The sequence below is a fragment of the Aquarana catesbeiana genome, linkage group LG12 (genome assembly GCF_042186555.1).
Source record: "Aquarana catesbeiana isolate 2022-GZ linkage group LG12, ASM4218655v1, whole genome shotgun sequence".
Classification (NCBI taxonomy): Eukaryota; Metazoa; Chordata; class Amphibia; order Anura; family Ranidae; genus Aquarana; species Aquarana catesbeiana.
Window position 1 is genome coordinate 75,853,521 of NC_133335.1, and position 18,556 is coordinate 75,872,076.

The following is an 18,556-nucleotide window of genomic DNA, read 5'->3' on the forward strand; positions in this document are numbered from 1 at the left end:
AATCGCACTGATCGCTGTATAAATGTGAATGGTCCCAAAATAGCGCCAAAAGTGTCCGATCTGTCCGCCATAATATCGCAGTCACGATAAAAATCGCAGATCGCCGCCAATACTAGTAAAGAAAAAAAATTATTAATAAAAATGCTATAAAACTATCCCCTATTTTGTAGACGCTATAACTTTTGCACAAACCAATCAATAAACCCTTATTTTTACCAAAACTTTTTATTACCAAAAATATGTAGAAGAATACGTATCGGCCTAAACTGAGGAAAAAAACTGTTTTTTTTAATATATTTTTTGGGGATATTTATTATAGCTAAAAGTAAAAAATATTGCGTTTTTTTTCAAAATTGTCGCTCTTTTTTTGTTTATAGCGAAAAAAATAAAAACCGCAGAGGTGATCAAATACCACCAAAAGAAAGCTAAATTTGTGGGGGAAAAAAGGACGTCAATTTTGTTTGGGAGCCACGTTACACGACCGCACAATTGTCAGTTAAAGCGACGCAGTGCCAAATCGCAAAAAACGCTCTGGTCTTTGGGCAGCCAAATGGTCTGGGGCTGAAGCAGTGGTTAAATCAGTGGTACCTGGCTAACAGCAATAAAATGTAATATATTACTCTCTTATGAACCCACATTTTTATCAATATTTTACCATAGTGTCAGTTCACACAAATATGGCTTTTGGCAATGATGCAGTTAACTGAAATACAATAGCATAACTTTGTAAATTGTGATGCTTTTTAACAATTATCAACCCAGTTAGCATGTGTATTTGAACAAATTATGAGAAATATTTCCTAAAGTGAAGCTATACTCCATTTTAAAGATTTTAAAGCTGATGTCCAGGACAAGGAAGTTTCCTCTAAATACAAGAGACGTGTGTATTCTTACTTAAATCTTGGTATGCCTTGAGTATTTCTTCCAGCTTTGTGCAGTAATCCAGTGTAAAACGTTGCCTTTTTGTAGGAGCTTCCTGTAGGAAAGACCGGTCACTGCTGCTCTATCTTCTTGTCCAGGGTCACTGGTCTTGTGTCTGCCCCCTCCTGTAGTTTTTTTCCAGGCAGCCTGTAGTAGGTGGGGCCTAGAGGGTCTCTCCCACAGCTCTGCTGTCTGCACAGGATATTTACAACATAGTGATGCATTTACAATGTAATAACTTGATTTGCAAAGGCATTTGATGAACACAAAGTGAGTTATATCCTTTTTGAGGAAATGTATTTAAATGAAAGTTGTTGTGCTGGAGTTTTTAGGCCTGGTTCACACCTATGCATTTTTTAGCACTTTTTCAGTTTTGCAGAAACACACTACAGTCCATTTAACATGGTTTCTTATGGATGTAGTTCACATCTGTGCATTTTATGGAAAGGGTCAGGGACTTTTTTTTTCTGGTTTTTGGTTCCATAGACTTCAATGGATCAAAAATGTGTATTGAAAAAGTGCAAAATACACCTGGATTCTGCAAACTGCTACCTGCATAGGTGTGAACCACGCCTAAATAAAGGTTCTGCCTAACAGCAGGCATAAGAAGGATAGGTGCCTGCTGTGAGCTGTATTACCCAGAAAAGCTTCTTCTTTGACCTTTTCTGATTTAAAGTGGTTGTAAACCCTCTGGGACCACTTTTACCTACAGGTAAGCCTAGATTAAGACTTACCTGTAGGTGCAACAAATATCTCCTAAACCTACACGGTTTAGGAGATATTTGCAAAAGACTGGCACCGATGTCTACAGCGCATGCGCCGTAGACAGTGGCGCGCAGGCGCACTGAGCATGCCGCTGCTAATGGTGATCATGCCGTTAGTGGCGGCTCCCTCGCGCATGCGCGGGAGTGACGTCATCGCGGCTCCGGCCAGTCACAGAGCCGGAGCCGAGATACCCGGAAGTCATTCCGGGATAGATGGCGGCAATGAAGGAGAAGAAAGAGGGTCGCTTCGGGGGCTTCCATCTCAGGTAAGTTATTCATAATGAGCTAGTATGCTATGCATACTAGCTCATTATGCCTTTGCCTTACAGGGTGTGTTTTTTTTTTTTCTTTTCTGCCTTTACTTCCTCTTTAATTTCACATACTGGAGCCTGACTGTCTCTCAATTTATAGCTGATTCCTGTCAACTCTCATCCCATTTTCCAGCATGACTGCCCTAGTGGTCAACAAGAACAATCTCAATGGAGATGAGGATAAAATTTATTGGAGTCTAGCAATTTGGTTAACACAGGTGGGTTGATTCACTAATGGCCCGTACACACGATCCGAATATCGTACAACCTTTTTTTGCTTAATAGTCACAAGTAGAAATTGAATAAGTAAATAAAGTCGTGAAAATTCTCGTACGACAGAAAAAAAAATTGGAAGTGATGTCATGTGTTGTAATGTATTCGTATTGTGTTTTCGGACGACAACTATACTGACTAAATGAAAATCGTACGATCTGGTATCGTATGAGGAAAATTTTCGTGGTTGTCTGGTCGAATATTATCGGATGAACTGTCGTGATCGGCTCTCGAAAGTACACACGATCCGAAAGTCATACGATTGTTCCTCGGACGACAGTTTTCGCACGATATTCGAATTGTGTGTACGGGCCATTAAGCTGGAGATTGCTAAATCTGGTGCAGCTCTGCATGGCAGCCAATCAGCTTCTAACTTCAACTTGTTCAATTAAGCTTTGACAATAAACCTGGAAGTTGATTGGTTTCTATGCAGAGCTGCACCAGATTGAGCAATCTCCAGCTTAATGGCCCGTACACACAATCCGAATATCGTACGAAAACTGTGGTCCGAGGAAGAATCGTACGATTTTCGGATTGTGTGTACACTACTTTCGACAGCCGATCACGACAGTTCATCCGATAATATTTGACCGGACAAGCATGAAAATTTTTCTCGCAGTCTCTAGTCTTAGTAAATCAACCCCATTGCATACTAAACTCAGTGCTGCAGGACATTTAGCATCATCAAAAGGGATCCATGGTTTCTCAAAAGGGGTTCTATTGAACAATGTGTCGATCGGCCTAAAAGGTGCAAACAATAAAAGTAAAAAATATATAGTAAAAACCCTCAGTTCACTGTTAGGTTCCAGTGAATTATAGTGTCCACACAATCAAACCAATTTATTTAAAAGGTTAAAATCACTCACACATGTCTATACATGCCAATCAGGATTTGGACACGTAAGAAAATAGTGCTATTTCCACATATTACATGTGAGTGATTTTACACTTTTAAATAAATTGGTTTTATTTGATTTACACTATTGGAAGCATTCCCGTTCTTTTCTTTATCTGTACTGTTTTTATGATAGTGGATACATAGGAAAAGGGTGGAGCCTTATATGGAAACAGGCGTCTTCACAACATAATACTCTTGCTGTTTGTGACCACTCGGGTATCATTCTCCTTTAGTAAGCGCTCCCTTTTGGCATGGAGGTGCTGTGGATTCACTCAGGATTGTTTCTTTGATTGGACTCTAGACACTATGGGGGAGATTTAGTAAAACTGGTGTACACAGAATCTGGTGCAGCTGTGCATAGAAACCAATCAGCTTCTAGGTTTTATTAGCAAAGCTTAAACTTAATTGAACAAGCTGGTTACTATGCACAGCTGCACCAGATTCTGTGTACACCAGTTTTACTAACACCCCCCCCCCTTTATTTCACTGGCACCTAACAGTGAACTGAAGATTTTACCATAAATGTTTTACTTTATTGTTTGCACCTTTTTGACGGTTCAGCATATTGTTTTTAAACTTTACTACTTCATCCACCTTCGTCTAAAATGATCACTATGTATATATTTATTTTTTATTATATTTGTATTTCGGGTATTAGCACAGCACATTTTTTGCTCAATTTTGAACCATATTATAAATCAATTATTGTGCAAGCTGCTTTTACCAACTTAGTTTTAGCCTGCAGCATGGTTTCATTGACTGCTGGTATAGTATAACACTTAAACCCCTTTCACACTGAAGCGCTGCTAAAATAGCCGCTAAAGCGCCAGTCGTTTTTGCAGTGCTTTAGCGGTGCCCTTCGGGCGCTTTTTTTTAAGGTCACATGACAAAGTGACCTTAAAATAAAAAAGACCAGTTTCGCGGCGCTTTCAAAGCGCTTTGGAAGCGCTGCCCATTCATTTCAATGGACAGGGGCGTTTTTGAAGCACTATTTATAATGCTCCAAAAGATGCTGCTTGCAGGACTTTTTCTACCATCCCGCAAGTGCACCAGCACAGTGGGAAAGCACCCATTCAAATGAATGGGAGGCAGTTTTCAGGCGCTATTTTTAGCGCTAAAGTTCCTGAAACCCACCTCAGTGTGAAAGGGGTGTTAAGGTTGTCTGTTAAATAATGTACAATTTAGCATGCCTTTAACATTCATGGCTATTTATCACATATGAAGCAGTTTACCAGTACTGCATGTAACACACTTATTGTCCGAAGGTGGCAATGCTCATCACTGTACTGTATCTATGGAGGAGCGCCATTGTCACCTAATGACAGGACTACAAAAACCTTTCCCTGTCCTCTTCTCCACAACGTTGTGTGAAGGTGTTTTGAAGTACATAGAGATTACTGGAAACAATGCTAAGTTAATAACAGTCACAAAAGGTACAGAGCTCAGAAAGTTTAAAGATTTCTGGCAGGACCAAAAGTATTTTTTCTTTTACACTTAGCAAACAGATAAAACAGAACGCTTTCAATATTTAACATATAAATAGAAAGCAAAGATGAGAAGTTCACTGTTAGGGTTTACATACACTTTAAGAACCATTAAACATTTTTTTATTCGACTGCTAACATACTAAATATAGATATTTGTGCAGATGAAAATATAGTTGTTATTAAATACCAGTAACATTTTTTTTTCAAAATACTAATTTACCCTAGGAACTATGCAGAATTATTATTATTATACACTGCCCAAATATGTTGTTAAAGTGCAGCACAAATACAGCTTCAATCACTTCACAAATTCTGATCTTGCACGTTGCTGTTTGTATTTCTGCCAAAAGAGATGGACTTTTCAGTTTTGTGTAATCCTATAGCACCATCTACTGCAAATAAGGGGAATTACAAGTAATTCTTATAAGACTAAAGGTAAAGCAAAAAAAAAAGTCAAAAGTGGCTACTTATGTTACAACAATTCTAGGTTTCAAAAAGGTCCATCTAGTAGTTCAACCAATAGAAAAAAATAAAATAGAAAACCTCCACATACACAGTATTATACTCACAGTTGATACAGAGGAAAGCCCCCCCATATAAAGCATAGACTTATTTACTCCATCAGGAAAAATTGAATTCCTTTTTGATCCCCAAGAAGGCAATCGGGTATCCCCTGGATCAACAATCTCCGGTGTTATTACCTTTAAATGTTAAGATCCAGTTATATTTAGGAATGCATCCAGCTCTTTTTATAAAAATCTCTACGAAGCTGGCCAGAACCAGCTCTTGAAGCAGAGTCTATTCCACATTTTTTACAGCTCTTTCTGTAAAAGAGCAGGAATGCCCACTCATTTTTGCCTGTTTTTTTTTTTTTTTTGGGATGTGCAGAGGGCAGCCCATTCATTTGAATGCATGCCAAACATGCTAAAGAAGATCCTGTATCTTTTCTACGAGCTTTGTGTGTTTTTTTACCGCGCTTTTCTCCAATGATAAAGCATGCCTGCTAGCTGTGTTTAGGGTGCCCCAAAAAGCACAGGTGTGCTAACTTCACTTTTGTAAAAAAATAAATAAAATCATGGATGCACATTTTTTTTTGCCGGTAAACAATGCAAATGAATTAACTGGAAGAGAGAGTAGCCCTGTATGCCGACGATATGCTGTTATTTTTGAGAGATGCAGGTCCATCTCTGGAAGGAGCCTAATGCCACGTACACACAGGGGGACTTTGACGGACTAGGTCTGGCGGACTTTTCTACGGACTTTCCAAATGAACGGACTTGCCTACACACGATCAACCAAAGTCCGACGGATTCGTACGTGATGACGACCGGACTAACACAAGGAAGTTCATAGCCAGTAGCCAATAGCTGCCCTAGTGTCGGTTTTTGTCCGTCGGACTAGCATACAGACGAGCTAACTTTTCGACTGGACTCGAGTCCGTTGGAAAGATTTGAAACATGTTTCATTTCTAGGTCCGTCGAACTTTTGGGAAAAAAAGTCTGCTGGAGCCCACACACGATCGAATTGTCCGAAGGACTCCGGTCCGCCGGACCAAGTCTGCCGTAAAGTCCGCTCGTGTGTACGCGGCATTAGAATTACTAGATATTTTTCACCATTTACAGGGCTTAAAGTAAATTGGGGTAAGTCTATATTATTTCCCATTGACCAAGAAGCACAGGATACAGCTGCTCCAAATTCACCACTAAAATGGGTAACGGAATTTAAGTACCTTGGCATAATAATATCTCGAAAGGCTGAAGATTTTTGAATGTTGAATTTGGATCCAGTAATACAGGAGTTTAGGAAAAAATTAAAGGTATGGGAAGCGCTGCCCCTGTCGCTATTAGGATGCATACATTTAATAAAGATGATTTAGAAATCCTCCACAATGGTTGCCTAAAAGTTTTTTACACAGCTGCATTGTATGTTTTCTGCCTTTATATGGGCAAAAAAACACCTAGAATTAAATTAAGCACACTTATACGACCGGTAGCACAGGGGGGACTGGCTTTCCCAGACCTCTATAAATACTATTTATCTACACAGTTGTTGACGGTGGGGAGATGGCTGAACCCCCGATGGGTTTGACTCTACCACAATGTTGGAAGCAGCAGTGGTCCAATCGGTGGAGGCACTTCAGGGACTGCCGTACAGGGGGTTAAAATCCAGGCGGGATCTGACCCCCTTCAATGACAACAACAGTAAAAATATGGAGAGCTGCCATAGTAAAAAGAGAGACATTTGAAAACTAATTTATCCCTAAATACTATATTATTGAGAAATCCCGAGTTACCACATCTAGACTCTATTCAAGATCCAGGGGCATGGACTAAATTTGGGTTTAAAAAGCTATCACAAGTAATACATGGGGAAAAATGTTCCTACTTTGCAAGAAATGCGGCAATGTTGGAATATACCTGGGAGTTATACTTTCAGATATATGCAACTTGTCCATGCTTTATCAGCTCAGTTTCCTGAGGGTACCCCACAAATAATGGAACTGGGTTTAGAGCAAATGGTAAGGAAAAGAAGTCAATTTCAACTCTGTATACTTATCTATCAAGGACTACACTGTCTGACATAAGCAAATTATGAGAATGTTGGAAAAGATGTTCCAAATTTAGTAGAAGAGAATTGGGAGGAGATATGGAGGTTCCCATTCCAGATATTAGTATCACTCCAAGATAAATTAATAAAATTTAAAATAACACACAGGAGTTACTATACACCATATAAGCTATATAAGATCTCCCCATTAAATCCTCAAAAATTGATGGAGATGCGCAGACATTCCAGGAAATTCCATCCACATATTTTGGTTGTGTCCGAAGATAGTGGTATTCTGGAGGGAAGTCCTGAGAATAATTGCTATAGTAACATCAGTATCTTTGGAACAAGAGGCAGAGATCTGCCTATTAGGATTAGTAGGGAAGAATATTACCTCTACAGGAAAGAGAACACAGGTGGGCCTATTACTATTCTATGCAAGAAAGACAATAGTGTTAAGTTGGAAGAAGGTGGAAGCTCCCTCGTTGGTACATTGGAAAAATCTAGTGAATAACAACTTGCCATTGTATAGGGAGACATATTGTAATAGAGGATATGGGGAGAAATATGTAAGAGTGTGGGCAAGTTGGATAGAGAATCCCATGATGGCTTCAGGATAAACAGGGTATGAAGAGAGGATAAACCACACCATAGAATAAAGGGGGAGGAATGAATGTATAAAGGTTATTTGTGTTGGATGAAATGAATGTCAGTGGAATTTTATGGAAGCTCCGAAGAAAGCAGATAAATGTAAGTTGTGAAATGTATATTTTTTTTGTATGCAAAAAAAAGAAAATAAATAAAGAGATTTAAAAAAAAAATGTGAATTAACCACTTGCCTACTGGCCACTTTTACCCTCTTCCTGCCCAGGTCAATTTTCAGCTTTCAGCGCTGTCGCACTTTAAATGACAATTGCGTGGTCATGCCACACTGTACCCAAATTAAATTTTTATCATTTTTTCCCCATAAATAGAGCTTTCTTTTTGTGGTATTTAATCACCTGAGTTTCTTATTTTTTGCTAAACAAACAAAAACATTTTTGAAAAAAAAAAAAAAGTATTTATACATGGTGATATATCCCCCATTAATCTTCTCTGCTCAAGAGAGAAAACATTCAGTTCCTCTAATTTTTCCACATAACTGAGCTCCTCCATGCCTCTTATCAGTTTGGTTGCCCTTCTCTGCACTTTCTCCAATTCCCTGATATCCTTTTTGAGAACTGGTGCCCAAAACTGAACTGCATATTCCAGATGAGGTCTTACTAATGATTTGTACAGGGGCAAAATTATATCTTTCTCTCTGGAGTCCATACCTCTTTTAACTACTTGCCGACCAGCCGCCGTCATAATACGGCGGCAGGTTGGCTCCCCTGTGCAAATTGTACTGTACAGCGGGCGCTTTAAGGGGTATAGGGGGCGCGCCCGCACCCGCCCGTCGCATGACGTAGGAGCTGATGCACATGCCCAGCGGCCGCAATGTCCGCCGGGCACCCGCGATCGCTCCTGAGAGAGAGTGAATGGAGATCTGTCAATGTAAACAGACAGATCGCCATTCTGTCAGGAGAGAGGAGACAAATCTGTTGTTCCTACTGATTAGGCACACCGATCTGTCTCCTCCTCCAGGCAGTCCCATCCCTGCACAGTAATGTACACATGACCGTTTTTTTCCGTCAGAATAGACTTTTCCGACGGAGCTCCGCTGAAACTGTCTTACCTCCGCTGAAACTGTCTGCCTACACACAATCACACCAAAGTTCGACCATCTAGAACGCAGTGATGTACAACATGTACGATAGGACTAGAAAAAGGAAGTTCAATAGCGAATTGCTTCCGTCTCGTATTTGCTTCCGAGCATGCGCCGTTTTTGGTCCGTCGGAACAGCATACAGACGAGCGGTTTTCCCGATAGGAACTGATTCCATCGGAAAGTTTTAAAACATGTTCTATTTCTAGGTCTGTCAGAATTAAAAAAAAAAAAACACACGATCCGAATATCCGATGAAAAGATTCCGGACTTTTCCTGCCATAAAGTCCGACTGTGTGTACGCGGCATAAGAAACACTAGAAACACTCCCTAGGACACACATTTAACCCCTTCCCTGCTAGTGACATTTAAACAGTAATCAGTGGCTATTTTTAGCTCTGATCTCTGTTTAAAGCCTTGTGTTAATCTAATCAGCCTTGTGTTAATCTAATGATACCAAGCCAGTCATTAAAGAGTCTCTAAAAATGAGAAACAATGGCTTAGAAATAACAGGACTCAACTCTTTAGGACACGTGGGTGTAAGCACTGAAATACCTAGGCACGTACATGCCCCCCAAACTTTCAAAGTTTTTCAACCTCAACTTTCCCCCTCTCCTGAAAACGGTTAAAAACCTCCTTAACAACTGGCCTTCATTCATGGCTCGGCAAATGTAACATACTCAAAATGAGCATCCTCCTCAAGTTCCTATACCTCCTACAGGCTATACCCATCCACATCCCCACAAGCTACTTTAAACACACACAAGCAGCATTTACAGAATTCATCTGGGCCAAAAAAAGACCTCGGCTCAACAAGAAAACAACAACAACAACAACAATGCTTAGCAATGCCAGACATCCGCACTTATTATCACGCAATACACCTAAGCAGGCTAATAGACTGGTGTAGACACTGGGAAACCAAACTATGGCCCCAATTGGAACATGCCCAAAGCAACGTCCCCCTCCATAGAGCCCCCTAGTGCTACATATCACTCCCCATGAACATCAAGCGACACCCCCTAATCGGCCCTACCACAAAAATTTGTGCACATCTCAAACCTTCCTCTCCCCCCAAAACTCTCCCTTATACCCTATACTGGGGAATCCCCTGTTCGAGCCAGGACTTCAAGATGCACCCTTTCGAGATTTAGGCGGCTCGGGCCTCTTCCAGGCCTCCCACTTTGGTAGGGGGGGGGGCACTGGACGACCATAGCAGAACTTTAAGACCCTACAGCCCCGTTCCGCCTGGACTTCCTAAGAGCATTTCAACTTCGTCATTTCCTACGATCCATACCACCCCCTACTGACCCCAAACAAATCCTCACGACATTAGAAGAATACTGCACAGAAACTGTAGTTCTACCACACACACACACACACACTCTCTCTCTCTCACCTACAACATGTTAATTACACCCCCAGCTGACTACCAACCCCCGGAATTGAGAGGTTGGGAACAAGAGTTAAAATCTACAGTTCAGCTCTAGTCAGCGTATCCTCAAATTTACACACAAATCCTCCATCTGTGCCAAAATCCAAGAAACCAACTACAAAATTATGTCAAGGTGGTATAGAACCCCATCATTACTACATAAATTTTTTCCCACAACGTCTGATCTCTGCTGGCGATGCCAGAGGGAATGAGGAACTCTCCTACACATCTTTTGGACATGCCCTAAGATTACGGAATACTGGAGAAATATTTGACTAATAGTACAGAAATTCACAGAAAGCATGGCCCTGGAAGACCCCGCGTACTTTCTCCTACATGCGTCCAAAACAACGAAAAAGTCTATAAGAAGTCTGTAATCCACCATCTCCTTGACGCTGCCAAAGCATGTATGCCCTCCACTGGAAATCCCCACACCCACCGACCATAGACCTGTGGCTCAGAAAGGTAGCCGACATAAACAAAATGGAGGACCTTATCCTAACAGCCCAACACAGACAAAGCAAATACTCCAAAACTTGGAAACTATGGAACATATTTGTGTACTCAGAGGAGGGCCAGGCCCTCCGTGGAAGTAACACTGACACCTGAAACAGTATAAATTTTTATACTTATGAAACGATACCATAATTAGGTCAATAATTAAACTAAACATTCTCTCGATCCGTGTTCATGGAATCCCCCCCCCCCTTTCCTATTCCAACCCCCCTCCCCACTACCGTTCTACGGTCCACTTTCTCTCTAATCATTTTCTGCGCTATACTTTCCTAACTCAGATAAAAGGAAAACAGAAGGGGATGGAACTCATGGAGGGACATTGCACTCACAACTCCCACTCCATGAAATACAGATTCGCCCCTACAGGGCAGGAAAACATATATTAAGACTAACAGAGCTGTATTATTTAATTACATGGGAGAAGATATACCTTACGATACAATGTACAGCACAATGTAATGAGATGTAACATCACCTATGTGTATGTAATATTAAAGGAAAAGATTGGCCAGTAATATTGAGAAAAGGGTTAGTGCCACATCCAATATTAAAGAAGAGAAAGAAAAATCCCCTTTGTGGTGGACTTTTAAGGCACGATAATTTTTCTAAGAAGATTTTAGTAGAGTGTTTTAATAGTTTCAAAAAAATATTTATTAGGAAAGTATATAGAAAACATAAAACATAAAAGACATGGAATGTTTTTATATATCTAAAACTTATTCACCATCATAGACAATGTAACACAATACAGTCTATACTTCTTGCACCCGACGCGTTTCATAGTACTAAGTTGTCTCCTTCTTCAGGGGTATTTAGCAAGAAGAAATTATATTTAAATGTTGTGACGTATAGTTAACATTCCAGTAGTTGTCTCTTTAAAAACACACAAGAGCACGCATGCTTTCAAGTTCTCATCTAAGAAATCCTTAACGGTATATGTATATAGGGATATCAATGTCAGACCCAGGGGGGACTTGTGACTTGCCGTTGACCCAACACCCCCTCCTCCACAACAAGGGAGGGAAGATCGAGGGGCAAGAAAGGCCTGAAGACCCACTGGGGCTGGGAAAGAAAAAAGTCCTGTTGATGGTAAGTACTATTCCCAAAGTGTAGGAGCGGATGTGTTGTGGAAGAGTATTGGACCACAGCTTGAACAGCAAAGACTTGTGACCACCCGTCTCGACATCCAGCAAACAAATGGAGAGGATGTCGCAACGAGTGGTCACAAGTCTTTGCTGTTCAAGCTGTGAAAAATTATCTTAAAAGTCCACCACATACCTATGTAATATGGTATTCTTTAACTCCGTAATCTGTATTGTCACAGTGTTATCCCAATGGGACAATAAAAAAAGGGGTTTATAGGGCGCACAGGACTAACATGATCCAGAAAATGTCTCTAACAGAAGAGACCAACAATATAATGCATGAAAACATGAAGTCCGTGCGTCAACCTAAATGTGGCTTCGTATAGAACAAATAGACAATAAAAAAAGGGGTTTATAGGGCGCACAGGACTAACATGATCCAGAAAATGTCTCTAACAGAAGAGACCAATAATATAATGCATGAAAACATGAAGTCCGTGCGTCAACCTAAATGTGGCTTCGTATAGAACAAATAGACAATAAAAAAAGGGGTTTATAGGGCGCACAGGACTAACATGATCCAGAAAATGTCTGGATCAGGCTGTTTGTTTGCGGTTCAGGGTGGTTATTGAGCCGCTCCGTGGATGACATCACTTCCGGGTTCACTTCCGGGTTCACCGTCCTTCCAGCTGATGACGCCGGCTTCACAGCGGCTTCCTGTGTTCTACACCACTGTGTTTAGTGATCACATCCATTCCATCTGAAGGCTTCCTCTGACCGCCACCCTTTCCAATGCAGCTTAAATTATGATGTGCTTGATTACCACTTCCATTCTGTAAGTGTTTTTAACCCGTTTTGGGGCATTAAAATTGTTAATCTTCTGCACTTAGAGGCGCCTTTGTTGTTTTCTTATCCCAATGGGACCTGTCTCTCAGGTTAAATAAAAAATAAATAAATAAAAATTATGGTAAAGATAAGACATATGGGAATAGAATCCAAAACTGTGTAATATCCAAAAAAAACAAACTGTTAAATATAACAAAATCCACACTACCAGAATAACCCCCTTCTTGTGCAAAGGAAAACTGCTGGCACCTCGGATTATGCAGTCAAAAACTCCTTTTCATGCAGCTCCACTCTTAGGCTGGGTTCACACTAGTGCAAATTGGATGAGAGTTTCCCTGCATCCAATTCGCATAACAGGAGAGTGTGCTTGGCTCTCTATGGATTCGGTTCACACACCTTTGTGGTGGCTGCGGAGCAGATTGCACAGAGGTCCTGTGCATCTTTGGCCCGATTTCAGGTCTGAATTCAGGCAAAAATTTGGGCCTGATTCGTCCCTGAAACGGAGAACAGGGACGCACCGGACCTCTGCTGTGAGCCGCGTCCACACTGAGTGTGAACCCAACCTAAGCCTGGGTTCACACTATACCCTGCTGCGGATCACACAGGAGCGCTGTGCGTCCGTGTTCCCTGTTTCAGGGACGAATCGGGGCCAATTCTATGCCTGAATTCGGCCCTGAAACGAAGCCAAAGACGCACAGCGTTTTTGTGCAGTGCGCTCCGCAGCCGCCCCGGAGATATGTGAACTGGCTCCATAGGGAGCCGGTCACATTCTCCTACTATGCGAATTAGATGCGGGGAAACGCACATCTAATTCGCATAGGTGTGAACCCGGGCTAAATGTGACTGTGTTCCATTTCCTCCCTAATCTGACTGTGTTCCATTTCCACTCGTAATTGGAAAACCTGCTCACCTTAATGGATGGAACTTACACGATACTCTAAGGCAGCGGTAGTAAGCTTGAAAATCAAAGAGGGCTCCCAGCATAACCCCCAGCATTGATATCAGTGGATGTAACAATAACCCCTAGCACTGGTGTCAGTGAACCCAATAATAACTCCCAGCATTGTTGTCAGTGGACACAATAATAGCTCTCAGCATTGGTGTCAGTGCAATAACAACCTCCAGCACTGATGTCAGTTAGCAAAACAATAACCCCCAGTATTTGTGTCAGTGGGTGCAATAATAACTGCCAGCATTGATGTCAGTAGATGCAATAAAAAAAAACCAGCATTGGTGTCAGTGGATGCAATAGTAACCCTCAACATTGGTGTCAGTGGACAAAATAATAACCCCCAGCATTGTTGTCATTACTATTAACCCCACACTGGTCACTGGCAGTAAAATACCCCCCCCCCCCCCCTTTGCATTGGTGATCACTGGCAGTGAAATAAAAAGAAAATCACTATGGCAAAATCACTATGGCATTTTTTTGTAATTAAAAGGTGCGTCAAAGGTTAAACCTGCTCTGTGAATGCTTAGCATGAGGACCATTGTAGAATGCACAGTGCCACATCGTGAGCAGTTTGGATGGAGTTGGGTTCAGTACAGTTCATGGTTTTTCTCCTCTACCGCGATACCATCTACTGCTCTACTGACACTGTCGACTCCTCTACCGATTTCAGGGGATGGTACCGATACCATCCACTGCTCTACTGACACAGTCCACTCCTCTACTGATAACATCAACTGCTCTACTAACACTGTCCACTGCTCTACTGATACCATCCACTGCTCTACCGATACCATCCACTGCTCTACTGACACGGTCCACTCCTCTACTGATACCATCCATTGCTCTACTGACACTGTCCACTCCTCTACCAATACCATCAACTGCTCTACTGACACTGTCCACTACTCTTCGATACATCCACTCCTCTACAGATACCATCCACTGCTCTACTGACACTGTCCACTCCTCTATCGATACCATCCACTGCTCTACTGACACTGTCCACTACTCTTCGATACATCCACTCCTCTACCGATACCATCCACTGCTCTACTGACACTGTCCACTCCTCTATCGATACCATCAACTGCTCTACTGACACTGTCCACTACTCTTCGATACATCCACTCCTCTACCGATACCATCCACTGCTCTACTGACACTGTCCACTCCTCTATCGATACCATCTACTGCTCTACTGACACTGTCGACTCCTCTACCGATTTCAGGGGATGGTACCGATACCATCCACTGCTCTACTGACACAGTCCACTCCTCTACTGATAACATCAACTGCTCTACTAACACTGTCCACTGCTCTACTGATACCATCCACTGCTCTACCGATACCATCCACTGCTCTACTGACACGGTCCACTCCTCTACTGATACCATCCATTGCTCTACTGACACTGTCCACTCCTCTACCAATACCATCAACTGCTCTACTGACACTGTCCACTACTCTTCGATACATCCACTCCTCTACCGATACCATCCACTGCTCTACTGACACTGTCCACTCCTCTATCGATACCATCCACTGCTCTACTGACACTGTCCACTCCTCTACCGATACCATCCACTGTTCTACTGACACTGTCCTCTCCTCTACCGATACCATCCACTGCTCTACTGACACTGTCCATTCCTCTACCGATACCATCCACTGCTCTACTGACACTGTCCACTCCTCTACCGATACCATACACTGCTCTACTGACACTGTCCACTCCTCTACTGATACCATACACTGCTCTACTGACACAGTCCACTCCTCTACCGATACCATCCACTGCTCTACTGACACTGTCCACTCCTCTACCAATACCATCAACTGCTCTACTGACACTGTTCACTCCTCTACCAATACCATCAACTGCTCTACTGACACTGTCAACTACTCTTCGATACATCCACTCCTCTACCGATACCATCCACTGCTCTACTGACACTGTCCACTCCTCTACCGATACCATCCACTGCTCTACTGACATTGTCCACTCCTCTACCGATACCATCAACTGCTATACTGACACTGTCCACTCCTCTACCGATACCATCCACTGCTCTACTGACACTGTCCACTGCTCTACCGATTCCATCCACTGCTCTACTGACACTGTCCACTCCTCTACCGATTCCATCCACTGCTCCACCGATACCATCCACTGCTCTACTGACACTGTACACTCCTCTACCGATACATCCACTGCTCTACTGACACTGTCCACACACCGTCCACTGACCATTCATTTTTAAGGTAGGCTAAGTTCATATTTTTACTGTGACATTTGTTTAATTAATCTAAGCCTATTTTATGGGTACAAGAATGCTTTTATTTTATTTAACCATGCCCCACAGTTAACGCAATTTGGCCACGCACACCATTCACCCCTCGCAGTCATACCACTGCTATACACTCGCAGGCTATTCACTCATCTATCGCTGTTTGGTTATCAAGCTCTTTTGGACCTTTTCCAGAGCCATAGCACTTTGGAGTGCAGGATGCGTCTTTTATTTCTAAAACACTCAAGGTCTGCATCAAAAACAACTTATTTGAGCTGTGATTGTCAACCCAACCTCAAAACAATGGACAGAGAGAATGGTACAGAGAGCTAAAAAAAAGTACTGAAAAGTATGGAGACTGGCCAACAGGGCTTGTTTGTTTCCTGTTAACTTAGCATGCTACTCCACGCCCAGCAACAGGTGCTAAAGCATGTCTTGATTTTCCCCAAGGCACTTTGATGTACCCATACGTCACAATGAACTTCCTAGTTTAAAACTGTGCATGCACAAACCTCCTGCCTATCTGTGCTGTGATACACAGCAGGTTATAGCAAATAATTTTGGCTGTATACCTGCAGATCAGCTGTAGGCAATCAGAACACAGAGATCTGTGTGATTGTAAACACAACATACAAGTTCTGGCTGGATTTCTCCCTGCATTCAGTTACCGTTCTGAGCGGAAAGCAAGAAGGGACTCCAGACACATCTGTAAGTAAAATCAGCACACATACACTTGTTAGGCACACAGTTAAACCCTTGATTTCCCTCCTGATCACTCCTGTCACCCAGCCAGTGTCATTAGTACACTGAACAGTATTATCAATAATCACTGTATTAGTGTCACTAGCGACGTCAATGTTAGTGTACCTCCCAGTCAGTGTCAGTAAGCACCAGATTGTTCACCACACTATCACAGTCATACTATAAGTCACTATTCACCCATTACGCTACACACCCATTACTAGTATATGGATCAGTATCTTGATCATGATCAGAACTACACTATTGTCCCCAAAAACACAGTTTTGTTTTTACCAAAGACATGCAGCAGAATGTATTTGTCCTAAATGTATGAAGAAATTTGATTATATTGGATGTGTTTTATAACAGAAAGTAGAAAACATTATTTTTTTTCAAAATGTTCAGTATTTTTTCGTTTATATAATTAAAAAATAAAAAACCCAGTGGTTTTCAAACACCATCAAAAGAAATATCTATTTATGTGAGGGAAAAAAATTATATAAATTTCATTTGTATACAGTTTTGCATGACTGTGCAATTGCCAGTTAAAGCAGCACAGTTACATAGGTTGAAAAAAGACACAAGTTCATATAGTTCAACCAAAAAAAAAATAAAAAAATCATTCAATCCCATATACACAATCCTTTACCCACAGTTGATCCAGAGTAAGGAAAAAAAAACCCCAGCAAAGCATGATCCAATTTGCTACAGCAGGGGAAAAAATTCTTTCCTGATCCCCCGAGAGGCAATCGGATTTTCCCTGGATCAACTTTACCTATAAATGTTAGTATCCAGTTATATTCTGTACATTTAGGAAAGAATCCAGGCCTTTTTTAAAGTAATCTACTGAGCTGGCCAGAACCACCTCTGGAGAACTATTCCACATTTTCACAGCTCTTACTGTGAAGAAACCTTTCCGTATTTGGAGATGAAATCTTTTTTCCTCTAGACGTAAAGAGTGCCCCCTTATCCTCTGTGATGACCTTAAAGTAAATAACTCACCAAGCTCACTATACATACCACTTATGTATTTGTACATGGTTATCATACCCCCTTAATCTCCTCTTCTCAAGAGTGAATAAATTCAGTTCCTCTAATCTTTCCTCATAGCTGAGCTCCTCCATGCCTCTTATCAATTTGGTTGCCCTTCTCTGCACTTTCTCCAGTTCCCTGATATCCTTTTTGAGAACTGGCGCCCAAAACTGAACTGCATATTCCAGATGAGGTCTTACTAATGATTTGTACAGGGCAAAATTATCTCTCTCTCTCTGGAGTCCATACCTCTCTTAATACAAGAAAGGACTTTACTCGCTTTGCCAACCTGCAGCTTGGCATTGCATGCTATTATTGAGCTTATGATCTACCAAAACCCCCAGATCCTTCTCCACCATTGATTCCCCCGGTTGTACCCCCCCCCAGTATGTATGATGCATGCATATTCTTAGCCCCCAAGTGCATATCTTTATATTTATCAACATTAAACCTCATCTGCCACACAGTTGCCCAATTAAACAGTGCATTGAGATCAGCTTGTATGTTGGAGACCTCCTGTATGGATGTTAGTGCTGAATAGCAAACAATGATCTGGTCATGAAGGTGGTAAATTCTTAAACTTAAATTAAAACCCACTGAGATCTATAGGGGGCCAATCTTGACAACATATTCTACCCATTTTCCAGGATAATAGGCAAGGTGTTGCCAAAAAAGGGCACAGGGAGCTGGGTACTGGGGACATTTAATAAAGCAAA